This window comes from Vicugna pacos, unplaced genomic scaffold (genome assembly GCF_048564905.1).
Source record: "Vicugna pacos unplaced genomic scaffold, VicPac4 SAC-SAT, whole genome shotgun sequence".
Taxonomy (NCBI): domain Eukaryota; kingdom Metazoa; phylum Chordata; class Mammalia; order Artiodactyla; family Camelidae; genus Vicugna; species Vicugna pacos.
In genome coordinates, this window is record NW_027328721.1 from 42,179,127 (window position 1) to 42,200,569 (window position 21,443).

The following is a 21,443-nucleotide window of genomic DNA, read 5'->3' on the forward strand; positions in this document are numbered from 1 at the left end:
ACCGCCAGCCTCTATAGAATGGGTCACCTGGGAGGCATCGTGACACCATGCTGAGTCTTCTGATGAGAAAACGATTCTGTGGATGGTGATCGATGCTTGATTGTTTGAGCTATGGCTCTAGAACCACCCCACCCACTCCATCCCCAAGGTGGGTACACAGTTTTGAAGACGCTAGCCTGCTGTGAATCCCCTTTGCCCGGCAGAGCGATAAAATGACCTCTTTTCTTCTAAGCTCCAAGACCTTGTCTCTGGATTCTTGGGCTCATCGGGGACGGGGGCCGATCTTTCGGCAACAAGCGTGCTTCAGAAACAACGGATGCCCGAGAAGGACACTCTGCCTCTCCCTCTTCTTCCGGGCCTGAAATGGGGAGGAAAAAATATCGCTTCCCCTGGAAGCCGGAGTCCAGAGCCCGCCATCCGGAGGGACTTCTGGCTTGGCCTTCTCCTGGGGTGGGGGGAGGGCACGCCACCGCACGTGTTCTTTGTCAACTCCCCGTTTCTCTCTTCTCGAGTTATCTCTTTGGGAAGGCTCCCACACTGGATGAAAACAGACAGACAGACAGGCTGGTATCTCTCCCTACCCCACCCTTCGCCCCCCAAATGACTGATCTTCTGTCCCATCAAAATCACCACTTGTTTTCCAACGTGGCTTTCTTGGATCCTGGAGGACTGACATCAACTTAGAGCCAAGATGGGCACAGAACTGAAGGACCTTCTCGGCTGGCCTAAGAAGTCTGTCATCGTGATGTGGGAGGTATTCTTCGAGGGACCTATCTGACTAAGTGCTTGACGGCCTTTTGGACTTTGAACCAACTTGGAGATAGGAACTAGGATGAGAGGGCCCCCGAAATAGCTCAGCAAACTCTTCTCCACCCTTAGAAGAGAGACAGACAGATAGACAGACAGACAGAGAAAGAGAGAGAGAGAGAGAGAGAGAGAGAGAGACAGACAGACAGACAGACAGACAGACAGTGTGTGTGTGTGTGTGTGTGTGTGTGTCTGTCTGTCTGCCTGCCTGTCTGTCTGTCTGACGGTCTGTCGGTCTGTCTGCCTGCTTATTGTAGGAACTCTCTGTCAATGGAAGTATAGTTGACTTACAATGTTGTGTTCATTTATGACGTACGGCATAGTGATTCACTTATTCACACACACACACACACACACACACACACACACACACACACACACACACACGTATACTTTTTCAGGATAGGTTATTACAAGCTATTGAACATAGTTCCCTGTGCTAGACAGTAGGACCTACTTGTGTACCTAGTTTGTATAGGGTGGTTTATATCTGCTAATCCCAAACTCCTGATTTATCCCTCCGCCTTACCCCGTTCCTCCACCCTACCCTGTCCCCTGTGTTAACCATCGGTTTCTTTTCCATGTCTGCGAGTCCAGTCTGTTTCTGTTTTGTAAATAGGTTCCTTGGAGTCTTTTTAAAATGGAGTTATTTATGTATGGATGGGTGTCTTGACTTACTTTCAGATCCCACCTAGAAGTGATGGCATAGGATATCTGTCTTTCCCTGGGTGACTGACTTCACTAAAACTATGGAACGCTTCACGCATGGGCGTGTGTCGTCCACGTTCAGGGGCCGTGCTGATCTTCTCTGGATGGTTCCCATGTTAGTCTATGTCCTGTGGCAGCAAGTGCTTTCCTTAGGGTTTTTGTCTCAACCTGAAAGCCAGCCCGGAGACTGAAGGTCTTCTAGTTGCCTCCACTATCTGCCTAGGACCCTCTCCACGAATGTTTCCCATTTTCTCTCACCCTTTTGCCTTGGCATCATTGAGTACGAAAACGCTCCGTCTCCTGAAGCCTTGCAGACTGAAGCTGGACAACGGGAGGTAAACGTCAGAGAAATGGCCACAACAGCTCCTGTGGAAACCATCCTCGGGCCTGTTTTCGGGGGAGCCGCTCAGAGAGTTGAGCCGAACACCCCAGGACATCATCAGAGGCATTTCAAACTGCTCGAGCCGTTTCGATGACCCCGATGTGTGGAAATCTCCTACCAGACTGACCCCCTACTCCCGGCCCTGAATCTGGTTTCTCATCTGCTCCGACGATTCACCTTTGTGCTGTACTTTGGTTGTCCACACAAGTGCCTCTTAGGCGATACCTGACTGCTTGCTCCCTAGGCCTAGCTTCAGAAGCCCATCGACACCACCGCCTCCTGAGACGAGATACTACAACGGCAACAGTTTCCTTGAACAGACCTGTTCTCAGAACTAAGAAACTGGGTCCATGAAACGCAGGCCCCCTAGGAAACCATTCCCTCCCTCCTGCCCCCAGACCGCACGCACGCACGCACGGACGCACACGCACACGCACACGCACAGTCAACAGCCCAGCTTTTAATGTGTAAAACTTCCAGGGAAGTTACAGAATAGGGAAATGTTGGGGTCCAGAGTAGGCTGCCCCAAAATGTGCCCGATGGATTATGCTGAATGAAAGGGACTTCACAAGTGGCCAAGGGGGAGGGTATAGGTCAGTGGTAGAGTGTGTGCTTAGCAAGCAAGCACAAGGTCTTGGGTTAAATCCCCAGTACCTCCGGTCAAAAATAAATGCATAAAATCGAATTCCTCTCCCCGCCCGCCCCCCAAAGTATACACTGCTGTATGTCAACTCTGTCTCAATAAAACTGGAAGGAAAAAAAAGGAAGGAAAAAAAAAAAAAAGCATGATTTAACAAAAGAAAGAAACAAACAAAGAAAGAACTGCCCGAGGCAAGAGGAACACTCTGTCCCTCCTTTCTGCCTCCCTGGAAGCAGGGGAAAAAGAATTTTTTTTTTTTTTAAAGTCTCCCATCCCAGAGGAATCTATCAAGTCAGAGGTCTGCTTCCATGCCCTTCCATGATTCTCAAACGGTTTAGTGGGGTTTACCCAGGTTAGGAAAAGGAGGGGACTCCTTTGGCCTGAGACCAGGCGAGATTCTCCCCCTCCCTCCCGCCTCCCTCCGTGCAGTTGGGACGGGGTGGCCTAAGGGTGGGGAAATTGAAACCAAAAAACAAAAGCCGTTCAACGGAGAGGAGCCGGAGGCCAAGTCAAAGGCTCTGACCTGAGCACAGAGCTTTCTGCATTTGAATGAAGCGATTGAACGAGGCCCTGCCGAATGGATCCTCCTGACGTCCCCGCCCCCGCTTCCAGGAGACAGTCCAGTCGATTTAGGACCCGATTTGGGACCGATCGGTGGAGGAGGCCTGGGCGGCGGCGGCAGTGGCGGCGGCGGCGGCGGCGGCGGCGGAAGCAGCGGCGGGGGGGCGGGGGGGGGGGGTGCGCGGGCGGGGGCGGGACCAACGGTCGCTCCAGCTCTGCCTGCCTGCCTGCCTGCCTGCCTGCCTGCCTGCCTGCGGGGCTGAGGCCTGAGGGCCACGCTGGTTCCTGCCACTCAGGGAAACTTGTGCGGGTGTTGCCGAAAGATCGCCCCCCCCAACCCCGTCCCTGACGAGCCAAATAACCCAGAGACAGGGTCTTAGAGTTTAGAAGAAAAGAGGCAGCTTGATTGCTTTGCTGGGCAAAGGGGACTCACAGCAGGCTAGTAGTGCCTTCCAAACTGTGAACCCGTCTTGGGGTTGGGGTTTCATGCTTCTGTGGACGAACAGGTTGGAGCATGAAAGGGAATCACAACAGGCGGGAGCATAAAAGGTGCTCATGATCAACAAGGGTCTCTGATAAAACTTCCTCCTAAATCTGGATGAGTGTCTGGTAACATGGGACCTCCTGGTGGTCTAGTAGGTCATCAGCCCGTGACCTTCTTTCTCTGGTCAGACTCACCCGGCGGCACCAGCGCCACGGAGGAACTCGGGGTGGGGGGGTGGGAGGGGGCTGGTCGTTCTCCTGAGCTTATCCTCCCGTGACTCCCTTCCTGGGGAAAGACTCAGACGTCAAACATGATTGTCAATTTGAACGATCAGAGGAAGGTCCAATCAAACAGTTAGAATCGACAACTTTAGCTGCTTTGAACAGTGGGCCTGGGGCTGGGAGCGGTGTCTGGTCAGTCGAGTTTGCTGATCGTTCTAAAAGCAAGCAGTAAGCATAAAGCCCAAAATTGGCTTAGCCTAAGTGCGGCCACTTCATGATTCCTCCTTCACTGGGGGCCGAGGCGTGGGGGAGGGCGGGGGTGGGGGACACGACTGAGGTGGCGACGAACTTCTCCGTGAATGCTCGGAGCCGAACTGCTCTCTGGGCCTAGGTCCAAAAAAGGCCTGAGTCTCAGCTATGACAGGTTCTCTCTCTTTCTGGGCACATGGACTGACTCGCCCCGCATCCTCCCATCCTGTCAGACCCTTCGGACACGCACCTCCACCCGAGGAGTTCTTTGGCCTCGTCCAGAAAAAACAAACACACGCACGAACAAAACCAACCGAGCACACAGAAACCCTGATGATCTCCTTGGACCCCATTCACTTCGGAGAGTCCCTCTCGTAGAAATCCCCTCAGCTCGATGATTTCACCATAGCCGCCTCCCTTTCTCTGCCGCAGTGACCCCCACCCCCACCCCCACCCCTGCGTGGGCCCTGTCCCTCTACCTATCAAAAACCAAACCCCAGGAGAAAAGAAAATCAGAATGCTGCTTTGAGCCACTGGATCTGTGAAAGGAACCAAACAGAAAGCCGAAATAACCAAACCAGCCGAACACCAAAAGCGAACAGACAGATACCCCAGAAAGAAGGGCACGCTGACCCTGGCCCCTTTCCTTCCTGGAATCAGGACATAACATACATCTACACCCCCCCCCCCCCTCCCCGGCCAGGGCCTGTCTTTGCTCAACCCAATAGAAGAGCATTTATGTTTTGCCAGTTTTCTGGGTCCTTCTTTGTTTCATAAAACTGAGAAGAAATACGTGTGGAAGTTCTCTCCTATGAATTGAACAGACTGAAGATCCTTTAAATAACCAAATGAGGTGGAAGTGCCAAGAGTACCATACGGGAACACACCGAGACACATCATCATCAAATTGACCAAAATTAAGGGTAAGGAGAAAATATTAAAATGAGCGAGAGAAAAGCAACAAATAACATACAAGGGAACTCCCGTAAGGTTATCAGCTGATTTTTCAGCAGAAACTCTACAGGCCAGAAGTGGGTGGCACAACATATTTAAAGTGATGAAAGGGGAAAAGTGACAGCCAAGAATACTCTACTCAGCAAGGCTCTCGTTCAGATTTGAGGGAGAAATCAAAAGCTTCACAGATAAACGAAAGCTACAAGATTTCAGCACCATCAAGCCGGCTTTACAAGGAATGTTAAAGGATCGTCTCAAGTCATCAAACCCTAAGAAAAGAGAACAAAAACATGACAGAGAAAGGGAGGGAGGGAGTGGGGAGAGAGAGAGAAAGAGAGAGAGAGAGAGGGAGAGAGAGAGAGAGAGGAGACCTACAAAAGATGGCTTTGCCTGTTTAGGGTCTTCCATTGTTCCTTATACATTTTGAAATTGTTTGTTCTAGTTCTGTGAGGAATGTCGTGAGTATTTTGACAGGGGTTGCACGGAACCTGCGGATTGCTTTGGGTAGTGTGGCCATTTTGATAGTATTGATTCTGCCAATGCAAGAGCACAAGACAGCTTTCCATTTCTTTGTGTCATTTCAGATTCTGGAGTATAGGTAACCTCCTCGATTAAGTTTATTTCTAGGCATTTTACTGTTTTTGACGCAATGGAAGTGTTTATCCCAGTTATAAAATTCTGGTTTTTAAAGTGGAGGAGGGGAAAAAAAAAAAAAAAAAAAAAGGAAAGGAAAGGCCACAAATGGCAAAATATCCTTCTTTCTTACGGGTGAATTGTATTCCATTCCGTGTGTGTATATGTGTGTGTGTGTGTGTGTGTGTGTGTGTGTGTGTGTGTGTGTGTGTGTGTCCCCTCTTTTTATCTATTCAAATATTGATGTGCACTTAGGATGCTTCCGTATCTTGGCCATTATAAATGATGTTGCTGTTAATAGCAGGGTGTGTGTATCTTTTTGAATTCATCCTTATTTTGCGGTTGGCTTTATTCCTTTGATAACTATGTAAGTTTAAAAAGCTAAAGCGCTAAACCTTCCTGGAAACAATGAACAGTACATATATGTAAATTAAAAAATATGTGTGCAGTAAAAAATTAAAAAATAAATACATGAATAAAAAAGAAAGAAAGACAAGGAAATTAGCTATCAAGCCATGAAAGACATGGAAGAAACTTAGAAGACATCTTACTAAATCAAAGAAACCGGTCTGAAAATGTTACCAACTGGACAATTCCAACCAAAGGACATCCTGGAAAAGGCAAAGCTCTAGAAACAATAAAAAGATCGTGGTATCCAGGGGTTTGGGGAGAGGGAGGGAAGGAGGAATGAACAGATACAGCGTGTGGGATTTTTTTAAGGCGATGAAATTATTCCGTCGGATACCATAGTGGTGGCTACATGTCATTATGCATTTGTCAAAACCCATAGAACGTACGACATCAAGAGTGAACCGTCATGTAAACTATGGACTTTGATTGATAATAGCGTGTCCATGTCGGACCATCAGTTTGACCAAATAGGCCACACTGATGAGGGATGTTGAGGGGAGGGGAGGATATATGTGTGGGTGGGGAGGGCTGTGTGAGAACTCTCTGTATTTTCTGCTCAATTCTGCTGTGAGCCTGAAACTGCTCTAGGAAATAAAGTCTATTAATCAAAAAACAAAAACAAGAACAAACACAACGAAACAAAACAAAACAGCCAAATGAGGTGAACCAGGATTCAGTCATCCAAAATGGAGCTGGACGGCCAGTGGGAGGAACTTGGTTACAGACATAGTCTTGTTTCGGGGAGGGGCACGTTGTCCCCTCCCTCTACACATCTTGAGTCCTCTGGGCTGGACTGATCCAAAAATGGACCCCAGACGGATCGTTGAGCAGGAGCGACAGGGAACCTCCTGTCTTTCATTCAAGCACTCATGTGTCCCCGAAGCAGGCAGCTTTTCTCCGTTTTAGGACAAGAAATCAGCCCTTTGTGCGAAATGGACCGGGCTGAGAGACTTTGGTTTTGGGTGACCCGTCTGTGAAGAATCGAGACGGAGTTTGGGTTTTGGGGGGGAAGCCCCTGAAAGAAGTCACGAGGTTGGTTGGTTTTCTCTAGGCTTCCGGGGCCTGAAGGCTCTCAGTGGGAGATCAGGGTGATTTCCTAAGTCCAGATGCAGGGAGGGCACCCTCCACGGAAGTGATTGATTTCCCGCTTTCAGGGAGACAGAAAGAAGAGTCTGAGGGTCCGGTCCCTCTTGCGTCTGCTGGCCGGCCCCTCGGCTTCTTCGGTCACTCTCATTTCTAACCTATCCGTGTGCCACGGAGGCACATACATGTTTGGGGTGGCCTCCCCTGGGTCCCGACACCGGCATCCATGGGGGGAGGGGGGGCATGAGTGGTCAGAACTGTATCAAGCTCAAGGGCGCCACCAACCGGTTTCAAAAACAAATCTGCCAGCAGCTGCTAGCTGCAGCCTTGTCGTTTCAAAGTTCCCGCCTTGCTCTTGTGGTGTTTTCTTTCGTTTCCCCTTCTCCACTTGCCCCGTGGGGTAGTCTGGTGACACACACTTCCAGTGCTTCTTTCTTGCATCTGTGTCTCCTGGGCTGCAGTCCTAAGAACCCCCCCATCCCCCCCCGGCCCCCCCCCAATAAGCTCGTTTCTTTACCCTCCACCAGGTCTCCTGGCTTGGGAATCTCGGTTCACACCATGTGTCTCGTGTCCTCTCTGAATTCATGGGCCCAGCCATCCACCCTAAGGAGACGGAGGGAGGGAAGGAAGGCTTTGACCTGGCGACCTTCCTTGCCGGCATTCTCCGGATTTCGGACCCTTCAGTGTGCCACCCGCCACCCGCCATACCACCCTCACCCTGAGGCCTAGCCCTCGGGGCTCCGTCCACGCGGAAACCTGAACGCGGACGGACGGACCTGGATGGCGGGCGGGGTGGGGGTGGGGGGTGGAGGGGCTTGCTTCATCACCGCCGGAACCGTGGAGGCGACCGAGACAGACGCGTCCTTCAAGAGGTGAAGGGACACGTAGCCCGGGCTAGGTCCGTGCCACGGCATGTGATTTGGCTCTAAAAAGGAAACCAGGGGCCCGTGGAGCCGAGAGACCTGTGGGAGACAGGCGGGGCAGTTTCTGCGTGCACATGACTCCCTGAAAGGAGCCAATCTGAAAAGGTGGCATCCTGTAGGGTACCGGCTCTGGATGACGTTCATTCTCAAAAGGGCAAAAGCCCAGAGAGGGTGAAAAGATGAGTGGGGTTGTGTGTGTGCGGGGGTGAAGGTTGTGTCTCTCTCTCTCTCTTCTCTCTCTCTCTCTCTCTCTCTCTCTCTCTCTCTCTCTCTCTCTGTGTGTGTGTGTGTGTGTGTGTGTGTGTGTGTGTGTGTGTGAGTGTGCGCGCGTGCGTGCGTGTGTGTGTGTGTGTGTGTGTGTGTGTGTGTGTGTGTGTGTTGTGGCGGGGGGGGGGTTGTTGATGAATAGGTGGAGCACAGGGGACTTTTAAGCAGCAAAACTCTCCGGTAGGTAGGCCCACGATGGGATGAAAACCAACGTGTTGGGTATGGCATTCCCTAAGATGGGGTGAACTGAAAGAACCCTTCTGGGTGTCTGCCCCTCAGCCGAAGTTTAAAGTCCTTCCTAAAGCCAGAAGGTAAAGACCCCCGTGAGCAATCTGAGCGGCCATTGCTGAGGGGTAAGAGCGAGGCCAGTGAATCCAGTGAAAGACTGACTGACTGACGTGGGGTCCTGGGTCCCTCGGCTCGACCCCCTTCCCCGGGAAACCGAAGCCTTCGACGCAGGGATGCGCTTTGACACACTTATGTCTCATCAGAGAAGGTTTCTTCTGCCTGGCATTGTGTGACGGGGCCGAGAAACCCGTCCTCTCCTCCTTTGCATGAGGTAGCCGTCGCTCCCGCCTTGGCGCAGCGGTGAAGAAGGCTACCAGAAACACGGTTCTGCGTTTCTCTCTATACCGTGGGCGAGCGTCACGGCTTTTCCTTGCGTTTCACTATGCAGTCAGAGGGCATTATCAAAACTAAGCGTGCCATCCAAATTTTCCTTTTCCTTTTTTAAAGTGACTGTCAAGAACTTAGGCAGCATCGAGTGAAAACGTTGGGCACCTTCATCTCTTGGTTTGTATGGAGCCAGCTAGGTCATCAGACCCACATCACCATGATTTCTGAATTCTAAGATACTTTCCAATCCATGATATTGTACATTCCTGGGTCCTGGGATGTCATTCTGGTTGATCAGGTCAAAGGGAATGTGTCCCTCCGTAGCACTGATTAACACGTCAGCTTATTTAAACGACAACAGAGGAAATTCCCTTCGGGCGATATTCATTCCACACGCTCAAGGAAACCGATAGGTTGTGTGCCTGAGCCCACACAGTGTGACGCAAGAACGGGGTGGGGGTTGAGGGAGGGGGAACTCTGGCTAGTGTCCGGGACCTAACGGGAGATAGAGTGGAGGGTGATTTTTGCCCTTCTTCAGGGTCAGGGTGAATCGGCCCGAGGTTGACTTGTGCGCTCAGAAAGAGGGCCTTTATCGGATGCCCCGAGCCGACTTTTCTTTTCTTCTTCTTCTTCTTTTCTTTTTTCAGTTTTATTGATATAGGTTTGACATACAGCCCTCTATCAGTTTCAGGTGTACAGCACAATGATTTGACTTCCATAGATTGTGAAGTGATTATTAGGTAACTTTAGTGAACATGAAACAACGATATTTTAAAAGGGGGTTTAATCAACAGAACTGCTGTTTATGATGATCATCTATTCCTAAGAGAAAGGACAGATGAACACTCCAAAATGCAGGAAGTGCATAGGCACAGAATGATGAACAATCTTTACCCGTGCAGACGTTTTGACACCAGGATACGTGGAAAGCTGAAGTCTTAGAACATAGAAATATTTGGCTCTCCATTTGACCTGGAAATCTCCTTGTTGGAAAGAAGCTAATTTCTCCTCCTCATCCTCGTCCTCGTCCTCTTCCTCCTCCTGTCTTTTTAATTTAAAAAACAAATTTTTTTTTTAACAAAAAGTTTTTATCTTTTTGAAGGGGGGACGGGTCGTTAGGTGTCTTTATCTACGTTTTAAGTAATTATTTAGATTTATTCTACGTTTTCAGTGGTGGTAGTGGGGACTGAGCCCAAGGCCTTGTGCATGCTGAGCACGCACTCTACCGCAGAGCTCTACGCTTTCCCAGAAAGGAGCAAATTCCTAAACATAGAGCTGGATGAGCAGGTCAGCTTTTTGATCTCATAGAAGCAGCGGCCCTGTTCTCTGGGGGAACCGTCCTTATCTTGTCCGTCTCGACAACGTCAGAAACGTCTACATAGCTCACAATGGCCTGAGACTGAGGCCAGGGGGCTGAATCAGGTAGAACCTGAAACCAAATGGAAGAAACAAAAAAAGGGGGGGGGGCACGCGGAGGCCTTTTTAAACGTGCACACTGCTGCGAGGGCTCCCTCGTCGAAACTCTAATTCGCAGCCTTCTTAAGGAGAAATATACATCTGAAACGTCTTTTTTTCCACGCAGAGTTTAAAAGCTTTCACCCTCCGAGCCGAAAAACCTTACCCGTCCCATCGGTTCTTTCTAAGTGAGTGGGTTCTCTAGTGTCCTACGCGTCAGCTGGGAAACAAGCTGCTGGAAAACAAGCAACTAGAAACCAAGCTGCACCAACATTTCCATGAGCTTAAAATCTTACATTCACACTTAACTTGCTTAAAAATGCACACGCTTGCTTTGTTTTCATGTTTTACACAGTAGATGACCTAGAACATGCATGATGCTAAAGAAATTGTGTGAGGGGCAATCCTGAGATTGACCGTGAGGGCACAAAGGATGGCAGATATTTCCTTAGGGTAAAACAATGGACGGTCATGGGAAGCCAGATCAGCCATTAACAGAACTTGGTTCTGGCAGGAAAGCATGCGGTTTAACCCCGGGGAAATATTTGCTATCTCGAGATGTCCCAGAGGCAATCACAGGATATACGCTTAGAAATTTTGCATCCCCGGAGGAGGGTGATTGTTCCTGGAAGGGTTAGGCCTGAAATGAATCAGTTAGCCAGCAAGCAGAACTTCGTGCTTCTGGTATGAAATATCTAAAGCCCCACCTCTTTGATCGCATATCTTTTTTTTTTTTTTTCCCCCCCTGAGCCGTAGACTCCCAATAAACAGGCTGTCGACCAGGCTTTTGGCACTCTAGATCCACGAGACCTTGAGTCCCCTGGTCCCATTTTTGCTCTTTACTTTGTCTCTTTGTTTCTTAATTCTTGCGTCGCCCGTCCTCAGACACGGTCCCGAACTGCGCTGGACGCAGCACCCGTCCTACCCGACTCATGAGTGACCTATAGTTTTTAAATGAAAGCTACAAAGTCTCTGGTCATGTCGATCTGCTGGTCTCGTCTGTATGAGACAGGGCATTACCTGAGTTTCAGAGACATACACAGACACACACAGACAGACAGACAGACACACACACACACGCGCGCGCGCGCGCGCACACACACACACACACACACACACTCTAAAGGGAAAAAAGAACAAAGAAAGAGAAAGAGAAAGAAAAAGGCTCAGGGGAATAAAGGATTCGCTTGCTCTCTGTGACATGACCCAGCAGACCTAGTTGTCACAAGACAGGAAGCTCAACTCTCCATGTTCACATTATGTGTTCCTGAGCTTTCTTGCAGAAAATTCTCATGCATTTCTTTCCCCTCACGGAAGTCTTCTCTATTCCCCACAGAGCCTGGGGCGATGGCTCTGCACCCTGGAGGCGCCTGCGGCCGAGCCAAGATATTGGATGATTTGTGGAAGTGATCAGTGATCCTGAGACAAAGCCCTTCCTTTAGGTAGAAAAGCAAGTGGCCCCTGCTGCTCAGGGAGCTGGTGCTCCCCTTCCCCCCCTCCCGTCATGCCACCTTCTCCTTTGTGCACAAGCTATCGCTTTCGCAACAGAGCTTGGCTTGCCTGAGAGTCTTGTGGAAGCCATCCTCATTTCTATGGTACTGCCATCCAAGGATCTGGAAAGGGCCCAGTCCCATGTATGCATGTAGGCACGTGTGTACGTCCCCGGCTTGTAGGCCTGACGTGTTTCTCCCTCCATATACACTTGCCAGAGTTCATTCATGAAAGAGCTCTATGGAACTGGTTTTCAAGGGAACATGCAGGCAGGGAATGCGAACAGGAAGGAACCCAAATGTTTTCCTTCAGGTTGACATGATCTGGGACAGATCCTTCCATCCAGAAAACCAAATGTCAAGGGATTGGTCTCGTGAAAAGAGCCATGTCTTGATTGTGATGAGCAGCGTTCGAGGTGAAACTTTTTGCCTCCCTAGGTTTACCCCGAATCCTTGAAGTTCCTGTGGGTTACCTCTGTCATGAAATGTGTCAGCCAGAAAAATAAAATAAAATAAAATAAAATAAAATAAAATAAAATAAAATAAAATAAAATAAAGAGTCTGGGAGCGATGGCTGGCTCGGTCTCAAGTCTCAGGAAGTGTTCACATCCCAAGCAGTCCTGGGGGGTAGTGTGTGTGTTGGGGGAGGGGGGAGGCGGCCCGTCTCTGAAAAATTGGTGCCTCCTCCACGTAGTTTTTGGTCCCTTGCAACTGGAGCGTCTGGCGACGTCCCTGGAATGTTTAGATCGTTTCCAAAGAAGATGAGATACGGAAGCGTTCGTTCCTGGCTCCATGAGTCGAAGGGGACGTGCTTTGATATCCTTCTGATAGGAAAGACTCGAGATCTGTCAGTGTGTTGGCCGACATGACTGGTATACCTTCGGAGGACGGATGGACCGACAGACAGACAGACAGACAGACAGACCGGAATACACACATACTTACTTACTTACATACGTACGTACGTACATACGTACATACATACGTATGTGCATACATACATATATACATACAAGTAAAATAAAATAAAATAAAATAAAATAAAACAAAACAAAACAAAACAAAACAAAACAAAAGGATGCTGTGAGGAGAAAGTGTCTGTTTCTGGCTAGGACCAAATCGTGTCCGTACGTGGACCGGTTGGGAAACACTTGTGTCCCAGACGGTTCACCGTGACTTCCTCGTGAACATTTGCTGTGACCGATTCGGGCTTGCTTCGGAATAGTCACGGTCTCCGGAATAGTCACGGTCTCGTTCTGAGGAACGTCTCCTGGAAAGCATGTGGAGACCATCTTCGTCTGCCGTCCTTAGGAAACGTTCCAGCAGAGCGGGTGTCCGAGAGCCTCTAGGGGCGATGGCTATGCTTAATGGACTTCTGTCCATCTTCAGGCCGAATTTCGTGGAAGCATGCTGATCTGGCCAGCTGACAAGTCTGAATGGGGGTGATTTTTGGTAGAAATGCACGTCCTTGGAGAGACCAGGGGAAGGGGAGCATGTCTCAGTGGAAACTCTCGTACAGCGTGATAGAGATGAGAATGCGGTTCTGTGTCATCATCTTTGCGTGCTTCCCGCCACCCTCCCCCTCCCCACCCCGCCCTGCCTTCCACTGATACGCTGGGCCACGTCACGCGTGCTTCGAGTTTTCTCCGATAGTTGGCCAACGCTCTTCCGACTCCCGTTGCCCATGGTTCTCCCGCTTTGGACTTGGCATCCTCGAGAACCAAAGCCGCCCTTTCCCTGAAGCCCCGCCGAGCCGGACTGAGCAGCTGGACATCTGCTGGAGAGAGATCACTGCCGTGTCCCCTCTCGAGACCCTCCTCCTGCCCATTGCTGTGGAGGCCGCTTGGAAAGTGGACCTGAACCCGCATGCGTTTTTCAGGCCGCCCGAGCCTCTTCGAGCCCGACGCCTAGACATCTTCCAGAGTGGTGGCGCTCCGGACTCACACCCGGGGTTTCTCGTTGGCTTCGGCCACGGACCTTTGTCTTCCTGGAACGAAAGACCAGACCGGTTTCATCAGGTGGAACCATCTGCCTGGTGGCGGGACTGTCGTGGAGCCCTATGGACCACCCCGAAATGTATGTGCAGCCCAAGGGTGATCTCTCCAGCTGAACAACCATCGAGGCCCAAAAGGATCCCCCCCCGCCCCCGCCCCGGGAAGAAAGAAACTTTGACCTTGACCCTTAGCTGCCCGAATGAGAATTTGGATCGGGGTTGGGTAGGGTGATGGAGATCTCCCTTGGCCCAGTTCCCGTGCGCAGGACTTTCAATGACTGTGTCTTCCTGAAAGGACACCCGCCCCCTGACCATGCTGTCTCGTCATCAGTTTGTTTCCACGAGGGATGAAGTGTCATTGTGTGCACGGCAAAGTTGGCCGCTGCCTGTTCGGTCCGCCATCGCTCCGTAAAGGACCGAGGAAGTGTGCGTCGTGACCAGTGACAGATTTCGGAGCCCGTGGGTGGTGGACGGGTGTGTATCTGTTATCCAGGTCACGCGCGACGCGGTGTGTCGTGGTGTGGCCCGCCCGGCCACCCCACCTCCCTTCCCCCATGGAAAATCAAGAGAGAGTATTGCCCGAGACAGACGAAAGTGCAGCCACGAAACCTAAAAGGATGACCCTGGATGTCAACTTGGAGGTGGCTAGGAGACGGCTGAGCATGCATAGGACCACACTGCCACCGTGTGGGATGCTGCACATGTGTCGCCGTCGTGGTTTTCAGCTCCTCCACCTATTGCCCTCACCTACATCCACTCTTTATCTCACTGAACTCTTTTTGAACTCTTTTTTTTTTTTGGGAAGACAGTGAGAATTTTCTCTCTCTCTCTCTCTCTCTCTCCCTCCCTCCCTCCCTCCCTCCCTCCCTCCCTCCCTCTCTCTCTCTCTCTCTCTCTCTCTCTCTCTCTCTCTCTCTCTCTCTCTCTCTCTCTCTCTCTCTCTCCCTACTCTCTCTCATAATTGACCTGACAATAGGATGTCAGTTTTCACGTGTCCAACATAGCGATTCGGGATTCTTCCATGTTCCACGATGATCACCGCGATGAGTCTGGTTACGGATCCGTCACCGGACAGCGTCATGACAATAGTATGGATTGACTCGACTCGCCCTGCTGTCCATGACAACCCGTGATTAATGTATTTAATAATTGGAGATAACTGGAAGCTTGTACTTATTCCTCTCCCTCACCCATTGCACTCATTGTTCCTTCTTGGTATCCATGAGCCTGTTTCAGCTTCCTTGCATATGTTCCTGCGTATTGTCTTGGGGATTCTGCCTCGAAGTGACAACATCCCTCTTGGACTTAGGTCACTTGGTTAACATCATCCCCTCAAGGTGTAGGTCTCTCCAGACCACGTGACACTGTCCATTCGTCCATCCGCGGGCCCTTAGTGGAACTGCCGGGTCTTCCAGGAGTTTCCTGTGGGATGTTTTGAGGGACTTCTGTCCTGTATTCCCTAATGGCTTTCCTCCACCTCCGTTTTGCCCTCTCCCCCTCGCCCCCACCGCCAACCCCTGTTCCGTGTTGCCTTCTGTCTTCTGTCGGAGAGCGGATTCTGTCAGGTATGAGTCCATAGCTCTGTGTCCGCCCGCCAGCCCGCCCACCCGGCCCCATCGAACGGTGGTCTCTATCACATGTTCCGTCAGAAGCAGGCACTTTCTGCTTGTTTTTGGAACTTGCTGTCGTGATTCCAGGTTCTGGGCCTGTCTGGATATCTCTTAAAAACAGAAATGCGTGCGTTTTCCCCCTTTTTTAATTGTTTTTGTTTACTTATTTATGTATTTACTTGCTTACTTATTTACATGTATTTATTTATTTAGGCTTTTTTTTGTTGTTGTTGTTCTTGTTGCTGTTGTTGTTTTTGGTTGTTGTTTGCTTATTCGGGGAGGGGAGGTAATTCGTTTCTTTTGCTGGTTTGTTGCCTGACTTAGTGATTGCCTGACTCACCGACTTCCTTATTTACTTGAACGGAGGTCCTGAAGATCGAACCCTGGACCTTGCGCGTGCTGGACAGGCACTCTGCCGCTGAGTTCTACACACCATCCTCCCCCGCCCCCGCCCCTTCCCCATTTGGATACAAAATAATTTTTTTTTTCTTTTAAACTGAAAAAGTCAGTTTGGGTCTCCTGCCCGTGTTTCATCATTGGTTTGTTGGCTTCTAGGAGGTGGAGTTGACCGAGTTCTTGGACTGTTTAGGAGAGGAACCCCTGATGGGCTGTGGTGGTGCTTTTTCTACATTTTTGTTTGTTTGTTTGTTTGTTTGTTGTTGTTGTTGTTTTTTGTTAAAACCCCAGAGTAAGTTCTACAACTTGATTTCCCTTTGGTGGTGGGTTTTGTCGTTTGTTTTCATGTTTTTTTTTTTTTTCCACATGGGGCTACAGTTTCCTTGTCCACGTGTGACTGTGTGTCAAACACACACACCGACACACACACACAGACACAGACACGGGCACACATGCACACACAGACACGCGGATGCCCATGCACAGTGTTGTTCTGTGTAGATGCACTGAACCTCGATTTACCGAGCGGGTGGCTATCGACTCGCCCCCCCCCCCAACCGCCGCCCGCATTTTTTTGTTTTTCCTCCTCCTCCCTGTGGTTGTGGTCAGCCGTGCTGACGTCCGTGTTCTCACGACCGACCGCGAGTGCGTTTTCCCCACGCGCCCATTTGTTGTCTTTGGGCTTTGTCGCGATCTGTGCCAAGATCGATTTTTCTTTCCACTTCGATGGGGTTGACGGTCTTCATCCTTTCTTTTCTAGCTTCTGGGCTTTGCCTGTCTGCTTTCAAAAGACCTCCTGCATTCGAGAGGACGGACTCCAAAGCCGATTCCTGCGTTGTTCTCGGAGCGCTCGCCTGGTTTCGGTTTGCCAGCCCCCGCCTTCCCTCCCTGTTTCCCTCCTCCCCTTCCCACCCCCCCCCCCCCGCCGCCGGGAACCCGGGATCTCGTCCTGGTCGCTCTGGGCCACCCGCCGGCGTGTCCGTGTGATCTCCCCCGCCCGGGGAATCGCGTGGGGAGCGCGTCCCCTTCGCGGCAGCCGCCCGCCCGGCCGGCCGTGTCTTGCCAAACCCCGGCTCCCTCCGTCCTCCCCGCCCTGATCTGCTGCCGGGGTGGGTCGCGTCGCGTCGCGTCGCCTCATGCCGCCGTGCCGTGCCGTGCCGTGACGAGGGTGAGCGGGCTCCGAGGCGGACGCCACGGGGTCGCGCCGGCCGGCCGCCCGGCGCCTCAGCCCGGGACGGTCTCGGGCGTTTGGGCGGCCGGCGGTCGGGATCGGTTCCGGGGACGTTGGCGACGGCTGTCGGGCGCCATCTGGCTGCCGCTCTTGAGATCGTCCCTCTTCTCCCGAGCGTCGGCGACCTCGGCAAGGGATGGGGCTCGGCGGCGGGGCCCGAGGCAGACTTCGGGGAGGCTGGCGACACCGGCGGTGACAGTCCCCGTGGCGCTGAGCCGCGGGCGCGTCCTGCTCTCGGCGCAGATTGGACTCGCAGGCTGATGAGGGGGTGACTGTCGCCGCGCTCCCGGGATCTCGTGTGTAGGGGGAAGCCGTGTGGCCTGGCCTGGTCGACCAGCATCCGCCTGTGCCCCTGCAGCCGCGGGGACCGACCCGAGCCGATCGGACACGGCCTGCGCCGTGCCGCCGCGGGGGAAAGGGACGGGGTGTCCCGCGCCCGGGCCGCCGGCGGCTAGGTGGTCCGGCCCTCGTCTGTGTCCCTTGGACGACTGCTCCCGAGGCGAGGAGCGGCCCGGGCCCAGTGCGGTGAGGCCGGGGACGGGCGCGCTGGGGTTCCCGGTCGTCGGAGGCGCCTCCTTGGATGAAATGTTTTCTGAGTCCCGATGGACCCGGAGACGTGGCTGGGCCGGCCCCTGTTGGCGCGGGAGGCCAGGGAGGGCGCCCCCCGGCCCGTAAGCCTGCCCGCGTGGGTTCCGGTGGCATTTGAGGGACCGAGACTTCATCCGGACTCGGGGACCGGCACGGGGGCGTCCTGCGAGGGATGTGGGGGAGGCAGGCTTTCCCCGGCCCGGTGCTCGGGAGCGGTCCCTCGTGGGGGGCCCTCTCCTCGGAGGCGCCTCTGTGGCATCTCCCCGAGTCCCCGGCCACGCGGGCGAGAAACGGGCAGGGCGTCCCCGGCCCGATCCCGTCTCCCTCTCGTCCCTTCCCCTTCCCCTTCCCCTTCCCCTTCCCCTTCCCATTCCCACTGCTCCTCCTCAACCCCTCCCCCTCCCCCTCCCCCCCCCCGGTCGATCAGATGGCCCCCGAGAGCTTCGGGGCTGCCATTTATGGGGGTAGGGCTGGGGGCAGGTGGCCGGACCGAGGTCCCGGGGCCCCCCCTGCAAATCGTGGACCCGACCCGTTTCCGGGCGCTGTCATTTTTCCTTTCGTGTTGGGCATTTTCTGCCAGCAGATAGGTGCTGACACGGTCTTTCTCGGTGTCTGTCACCGAGTGTTGGGTCTCCGGACGCGTGTGGGGCTCTTGGGCTTTGTCTCTGCGTGAGCCCTGGCCTGGTAGAAGCTGACTCTGCTTCTGACACTTGAGCCGCCCGCTCGGGCCTGCGCGCCGGCTCTCGTGTGTGCGTCCGGCTGACGTGGCCCGTGGTGCCGCCTCCGGTCTCTGGTGGCCCGAGGGCGGTGGGGTGAGGTGGCGGCGTGGGTCTTTTACCCCGTGCGCTCCCTGCCGCAGGCACCCGGTGGTGGCCGGCACGACCCCACCCTCCCAGGCTCCGTGCCGCGTGTCAGGCATTCTCCGCCTGGGGTCGTTGGCCACTCTCCTCGTAGAGGAACGAGGAGTGGGTGGCGCCTGGCGAGGCTGAAGCAGGCCCTCCTCTGGTGGTTGTCCTCGCCGGGCCCTCCCTTCTGGCTCTGGGGCTTCCCTGCCCCATGGCTCGCTCGCTCGCTCGCTCACCTGACCGATGTGGTGACGTCATGCTCTCCCGGGCCGGGCCTAAGCCGCGCCAGACGAGGGACGGGACGTTCATGGTGAACGTGGCCTCTCTTCTCGTTCTGCCTGCGGGCCCCTCGCCTCTCCTCCACCGCCCGTGGGTGGCGGGGGCAAGGAAGGGGTGCGGACTCCGGCCCGACCTCGGTCTCCCGTGCCTCGTGGTGTCGGCGGGGCCGGGGTCTTGTGACGCGGCAGACACCTCTCGCCTCCTCGCCTGCTCGGCGTCTTGTCTCGCGAGCGGCCCTCCCCCGCGGTGGGGGAGGGCTGCCCCCGCCGCCACGCCACGTATCCCCTCGCCGGGGTGCGAGCGTGTCTCGCCTTGGCCCTCTGTGGTGCCCCTGGAGCGCTCCAGGTTGTCCCTCAGGTGCCCGAGGCCGAGCGGTGGCATCGCTTCCCGTCCCCAGCGTGTCCTCTCGGGTAACCCCTGCGGTGGTCGTGTGTGCCGAGCCACTCTCTTGAGCAGTGGGGGAGGGGTCGAGACGGTAAGCGAGGCGTGGCCCCGCTCCCCACCCTCGGTTGGGGCCGGGGCCGCCTCCTGGTCGTCGTCCTCACCCTGTACGGGGGGGACTGACGTGGCCGGGCGCACGCCGGGTGGGTCCCCCCCTCTGCGGGGCTCGCGCCCGGGCGTGGGAGCGGACGTGGTGGGGCCGGGTGATGTGCCGGTGGGGGCGGGCGCCTGTCTCGTCCCCACGCGGCCTTGGGTGCGTCTCCTCGCGAGGCGGCACGGGCTTTCCCCGGCCCCGACCGCGAACGCTCGCTTTTCGGCCCGCTGCTTACCCCTACCGCAGGCCCCTCCTGCCCAGCCGAGCGCTGACGTCCACCTCGGCGGACTTCCGTAGGCCTGAAGGGGGCCCCCGCTGGGTAGGGGGCGATGCGCCCTCGGTGAGAAAGCCTTCTCTAGCGATCTGAGAGGGGAGCCTTGGGGGGTACCGGACAACCCCCAGCCGCCGCTCCTCCATCCAGAGCGTGCAGTCGCCACGGGGAAGCGACTGCCGCAGCGTGTGGGCAGGGCCCCGCCGCTTTGGCGTGTGGGTTGCGCCGGCCCCGCGGCGGGGCCGTGTGCTGCTCTTTGCCTGCTGTGGCCCGCGCCTCCCCCCTCCGAGTCGGGGGAGGGTTCTGCCGGGCCGGGCCGGGCCCGGCGTCTGGCGCGGGGCCGTGCGAGCGCGCGTGCGTGCGCGCGGGCTTTGCCTCCCCGGTGCGTGCCGTGGGGGGAGGGGCAGGGCGGTCCACCCCGACTTTGCCCCCCCCGTTGTCTCCCCGCCGCGAGGAGCCACCCCACGTGTTCCGGTCCCGAGCCGCAGCCACCGGTGGCGGTGCGTGGGCTACGGGTCGGGCCGCCTCGCTCGGGAGCGTTTCCCCGGGCCGCGAGGCCTGGGGGCGAGCCAGACGAAGCAGGATGATGTGGGTGGTGGACGGACAGACCGGACAGACAGACGGACGAGTGAGCGAGCGGAAGGGGCTACCCTCTGGAGTGGGGGTTAGCCTGCTGCGCGCGAGTCCCGGCGGCGGGGCCGGGGTGTGGGAGGAACCGCCGAGGGTTGGCTGAGGCCGGCCGGCGTCCTGGGCGTCGCGGGGCCGCCCCCACGTGTGGGGGTGGTGGGATCCTGCGCTTGTTTCCCCGGCGGCCCGGTCGTGTCTCGGGATTTCCCCTTCCCTGGGCTGGTGCCCGCCCACACCCCCGACCCCTGCGGCCGTCGCTCTTGTGCGCGAGCGGCCCCTCCTCGTCGTCGCCGGCCCTCCCCTGCCCGGACCGATGGCCACCCGCGCCGAGCTTTTCCACCACCGACCCACCCCCCCGTCCTGGGACCAGTACGTGGCCTCACCGCGTGTGGGTGCTGTCCCTCCCCTGGAGGCGGCCCCGGGTGAGGCGTCGTCGGACCCGACGGGGGGGTGGAGGCGGGGTGCTTCGGCACGGCACGAACGTTTTGTTTTGGGTGTGCGTCGGGGCAGGGCAGCGCCGGCCCGTGCGGCGGGAGAGCCTTGCGGTGGGCCGTTCTGAGGCTCTGCGGTGTCGGGCGAGGGTGGCCCTGAGCCCCCGTGAGGGGTGCCGTGGGGGTGCCGAGGAGAGAGAGTGCCAGTCGGCGCCGTGGGTGCCGCGGGACCGCCCCCGTGCCGGAGGGCCTGTGGCGGTGAGACCCCGTGTCGCACCCCGGCGGCCGACTCGCGTCTGGGTTTCTGGCGCGGGCCCCTGGCGGTGGCTCTACGGCCCTCCTCTCCCGCTTGCCGGCTTCCAGGCGGCGTCGCCCGTCCGCGGGCGGCGCCGGCCGTGTGCCGCTGCCTCCTCGCTCGTCCTGTCCTCTCTCTGTCCGTCCGTCCTTTCCACTTGTCCGCTCCGTCCGTCCGCCCGTCCCCTGGGGCCGCGCCCCGGTGCGTTTCGCTTCCCGGGCCCGCCGCGGCCCGACTCCGTGTCTGCCGCCGCCGCCCGCCCGCCCGCGGGCGTCGTCGCGTGCGGGCGAGGGCCCGTCGTCCCCCGCCGCCACGCCCCGCTCAGCCGCGCTCGCCCGAGTGCGAGTCGGGCCCCGGCTGGCCGTCGTGGACCGGCCGCCGCCGCCGCGCCGCCCCCGGGGGGGCCGGGCCACGCCACGGGCCCGAGCCCCTGTCCGCGCGAGCGCGAGCGCGCGTCGG

General features: G+C 55.6%; 1 non-coding gene across 1 annotated transcript; it reads right to left on the reverse strand.

Annotated features, from left to right (window-relative positions):
• Positions 1-1,550: 1,550 nt before the first annotated feature.
• On the reverse strand, positions 1,551-1,659 carry LOC140692287 (U6 spliceosomal RNA). Its single transcript, XR_012067857.1, has one exon. It is a non-coding gene; the product is annotated as a U6 spliceosomal RNA (small nuclear RNA).
• Between the last annotated feature and the right edge of the window lie 19,784 nt (positions 1,660-21,443).